This window comes from Myotis davidii, unplaced genomic scaffold (assembly GCF_000327345.1).
Source record: "Myotis davidii unplaced genomic scaffold, ASM32734v1 scaffold641, whole genome shotgun sequence".
Lineage (NCBI taxonomy): Eukaryota > Metazoa > Chordata > Mammalia > Chiroptera > Vespertilionidae > Myotis > Myotis davidii.
Window position 1 is genome coordinate 2177944 of NW_006293232.1, and position 5032 is coordinate 2182975.

Below are 5032 nucleotides of genomic sequence, written 5' to 3' on the forward strand. Positions count from 1 at the left end.
CTCTGGGTTGGAGGGGTCCTCTCCCACCCCTTTGACCATGTATTAAAAAAATAGAGCATAACCAGTTCTGAAATGATCGCTGCTCTTTTGTATTGTGTCTGCCCTACTCCGATGCTTGGGAAATCGTGTGGTCTGTGCTTCTCCGTGGGGAGATGCAGGATGTTTAGAGCTTGAATAGGTCTCGCTGCAAGGGAGGAGGAGCTTCCAATGCTCCCGCCCCTCCTTGTTCGTGGACCTGAATTCTTACTTGGGTCCAAACATTTCTTCCCCTTAAGACACCACCTGGTGCAATCAGGGAAGATAATGTCTTCATTCCCAGGCAGGCAAACTGAGCCTGGGAAGTTAAGTAACTTATGGATGACTGCACAGCACTGTGATGGTCTGTCTGTCTGTCTGAGGGGAGCAGTGTTCCTTTTCCCATATAAAGAGCTGAGCGGTTTCAAATACATAGTGCAAAAGCAGAAGTTACGGTTTGGGCGTCGGAGTTGTACTAAAGTAATGCATGTCCGATTGTGGGAAATCTCCTCTCTGGGTCCTTGGCCTGAATAAATGGGGAGGTTGTATTGTGTTTTCCCCCCAGGGCTAATGGACTACCCTACCTGGGAGGGCTCTGGGCTTTTGGGATGTGCTCCAGAGAGAGTGCCCACACGGATGAAGGGGATGCAGGAGGAGTGAAGAGGAAGGTAGAAGCAAACATGGAAAATGGTTTCCCTTCTCTGTCCTTGTCATTAGAGACTGACAGTTGGAGTCAACAGCCTGGGCAACCTGTTAGGACCTTCTCTAATCTCAACATGATCAGATCACCAACTGCCGCAGCCTGAGGGCACCAAACCTCTGCCAATGGGCTGTAATTGTGCAAACACTCAGCCACCTCTGGCTTCTCCACGGTCAGCTTTCAGTTTACAAATGACCTTGGAGGGCAGAAAGAAGCCTCTCTAGCCAGCATTGCTCATGGGGAAGCAGCCATTCTTGAGCTGCCTGGCTTATCTCTCCATCTTCTTTTCCGACTCCTGACAATCAGAGCTCCCAAATCCAAGAAGTGAATGTGCTTGGGTGAATGTTTGCACACATCCCTCTTGCCTGTCTCACCTCCTAGAATCCTCCCTTTTGCCCCCAGGAATTCATGGGTCATCACCAGCAACATTCCCAATATCCTTAGCCTCTTATATGAATGTTTCTTTCAATCTCTTACTCTGATCAAAACCTGGCTCCTCCTTGAAAATAACAGACCACATTACCCTACTTACTGCAGCCATCTACAAACCCGTGGGTTCTTCTACTTCATTCCTTGAAGCTATTGGCATCTGACTCACTATCAATTCCCCAATACAATTCCCATGAACATTCTTATATCCAAGTCTACTTAATGGATCCTTCTCACACTCTGGTCTCTCAACTCTTCAACATCCTCTCTCTTCCTTGACCTCCAACTGTCTCAGCTCTCTGCTCTCATCATGGCACCATCCAATGATCTCAATTCAAGCATTCCACTCTCCAGCCACCACTTCCTACCTTTTCAGCTAGTCTATTTTCTTAATTCAATGTCTCCTTGACCCTAACAGCTCCAATAATTTACTTTCCCCATGACCTTTTCTCTGTTCCTTACTGTTCTCATGGCATTTCTTCCTCTTATATCCATCTTAGTTTCCAGGTTCATTATTATCAAACTAGAGACCCGATGAATGAAATTCAGGGTTTGGCCCTCGCAGCTGCGGCCGCTGCCTCAGCGCTCACAGCCCTGGCTTCATCCGAAAGGACAAAGCCCTGGCTTTGTCCAGAAGGTCGTTCGGCTCTTCAGTCTAATTAGCATATTACGCTTTTATTATTATAGATTGTATCAGCCAATGTTTAGGAGAATTCTGCATTATGTAGTTAAATCAAATTGCCCAGGTTCATTAGTATCATCTCTCTTGATAATACATACTCAAATCTATGTCCCCCTCTCTCCATATTACTTCCTTGGAAAAACCATAACCCTGATAAAGACTAATTCTTGCTCTGCCAGCACCCAGATAAACATAATGGAGAAGCTTACAGCGTGCTTCCTGGTCTTATGTTCAATTCGTTACCACTAACTGCAAGTGAACCTTACTGCAGCCCAGCAATCACTCTACATTTGCCTGGTTTACATACTTTCTTGCACCCCTGTTACTGTGGATGAACTGTCTCTATTCCATCGAAGACCAGGTCCTCCACTGCAGATCAAATCCTGTGCCTTCTCAGGTGACTGTCCCCCCTCCCAACCTAAATTACAGTTTTCTTCTGTTTTAGATCTATACAGACATGCCACTGTTTCTATCTTAAAAAAAAAAAATCCTTTCTTGACTCCACCCTTCTCCCCATCTACCATTCTCAATTCTCAGCTGTCTTTTACAACAAAATTCATTAAAAAATTTTCTACACTCTTATCTATTTCTACCTTTTACTCTTAGACAAGCTTCTAGCTCACCCCTCTTCCAAAGTAGATCTTGTCAAGGTCAAGGCTGGCCTTGCCATTGCCAATTCCAATGGTCAGTTCTTGGTGCTAATACACTGATCCCATGAGTGACTGGGCTCAGATGGACTTTCTGCAGGATCAAACTCCTCCATTTACCCATCATGTTGTTGTTGTTGTTAAGTCTCACCAGAATATATTTTTCCATTGACTCTTTTCTTAGAGTGGAAAGGAAGGGCAGAGACACAGAGAGAAACACATCCATTGGTTGCCTCCTTCACACACCCCAGCCAGGGACAGGGATTGAGCCTGCAACCCAGGCATGTGCCCTTGACCAGAATCCGACCCAGGATCCTTCAGTTTGAGGGTTGATGCTCCATCCACTGAGCCAAACCAGTGAGGGCTTCCCCTTCATGATGAAAGGCAAACTAGTCTTTGTGTTCTGCGAGAGACCATCTGCAGAGGGCTTTGGGTCAGCCAGGCCTTGGTTGTAATACCAGCTCCACTATTAGCTAGAATTTTAATTTCTGCCAGCCTCTGTTTTTTGTAAAAATAGAGATAATAATCATTCCTAACTCATAAGGTTGTGATTAGAGTGCAATAAACTAATCCACGTAGAGTTCCAAGAAGAAAGACTGTCATATTGTGAAGATCTGGTAAATAATAGTTACTAGAGGCCTGGTGCATGAAATTCGTGCACAGGGTGTGTGTGGGGGGGTGTCCCCTCAGACCAGCCTGCAACCTCTCCAATTCTGAACCCTGACTGCCGGTTTAGACCCGATCCCGGGCTCCTAATTGCTCACCTGCCTGCCTGCCTGATCGCCCCTATCTGCCCCCCACTGCTAGCCAGGTTGCCACCACCTGCCTCCTCCCTGCCTGCCTGGTCGCCCCTATTTGCCCCCCACTGCTAGCCAGGTCGCCACCACCTGCCTCCTCCCTGCCTGCCTGGTCGCTCCTAACTGCAACCTCCACCCCACCCTGCCAGCCTTGTCGCCCCACGCACCCTGCTTGTTCAGTCGTTTGGTCATCCCTAACTAACCCCCCTGCCAGCCTGGTTGTAGGCAGCCATCTTGTGAGGGTGTGAGGGTTAATTTGCATATTACCTCTTTATTATATAGGATTATTGGATGACAAACTCCTTTTACAGCTGAGAGAATGGGCTCCTTCACAGCTTTGAGTTACTGGAAGGAGTCACAAACCACAGAATATGCTCCAAATTAAGGGTAATGTAATATCGTCCCTACTTGTGTTCCAAGAGTTGGCTTGAAAGTTGGTTATATGGAGCCAGCACCAGGCACTTCCCATAAGAAGAGCATCGCAAATGCTCCAGCAGCAGTTAGATGCTGAGCCTGCCCAACTGTTCTAACTCACAACGGACTCCCCTTTGTTCCTCCTATAAATTGATGCCTCCTAAGCTAAGAACTTTTCTTATAGTACTTTAGGTATTTGAATTTCCTAATCAACCAAAGCTAATGAGAAAATATTTTTCTTTTTTCAATATTTGCTTTTGAAAATGCTTCTAAAATGTATGATTCCAATTTCCTATCTTAGGAAGCCAGAGCAAACAATAATATTTCCTGTTAATTAAACAAACATTTATGGAGAATTTACCACAATTCCAGGCACTGCGAGGCACTGCAGCTACAAAGGTGATCAGAACAGGGTCCTGCCCTCAACTTACTCAACTCCTAACAAGGGATTCGATGTCAGAGGACCTTATAGAACTGCAGGGAATATCCCAAGTGCCCAGCCTTGCTTGACTCTGATAGGCCCCTTATAAAGACACGGTTCTGCTCTAGCTCATTTGGCTCAATTGGCCCACAGCAGGCTCGATTCCACTCAAGGGCATGTACCTTGGTTGCAGGCTCGATCCCCAGACCTGGTGGTGGTGAGGGTGCCTGTGATAGGCAACCAATCAGTGTGTCTCTCTCACATCGATGCTTCTCTCTCTGTGTCTCTCCTCCTCCCTTCCACGCTCTATAAAAGATCAATGGAAAAATATCCTCAGGTAGGATTAACCAAAAAAAAAGGAAACGGTTCTGCTGGAAGGCCACTGAATTATAAAGGACAGTGCATTAGTTTATGGGCTGTCAATTATTAGGGGGCAATCCCAGGATGTCATTAAGCCTCTCAGAGCCTCAGTGTCCTGACAACAACACTCATCTCATTGGATTGTCTGGACAAGCAACACAGGTAAAGTATGAGAGAGACCAAGCACAGTGCCTGGCACACAGTGGGGGCTGCGTAAATGTTCCTTTCTCTCCCACATAGCAAGCTTGAGTCCCCCTTTTTACTGTCTTAGGAGGAAAGTGAGCCTCCTGCTGCCATGGCCCCTGCAGACAGAAAGAGCAAGTCCCCCCCTCCTATCTCCAGGACAGTATTTATGAGACAATGGGACATGTGGCGAGAGCAGCAAGAAGAAAATATTCCTGGGACGCAGGCTTTCCCTAGGAACAGATAACACAAGGGGCTAATGTCCACTCTTACTATTGCCTGCTGCATCACAAGTTGAATGGGTTTTGGAATTTAACCTAGGAACCCAACCCCTAGTTTTAACATTCATATATATATAATATAATATATAATATATAATATTTA

General features: G+C 46.1%; 1 protein-coding gene across 1 annotated transcript in view; it reads right to left on the reverse strand.

Moving 5' to 3' along the window:
• Positions 1 to 5032, reverse strand: part of AMOTL1 (angiomotin like 1) — a 164776-nt gene that overhangs the window by 128775 nt on the left and 30969 nt on the right. The gene's annotated exons all lie outside the window — the stretch shown is intronic.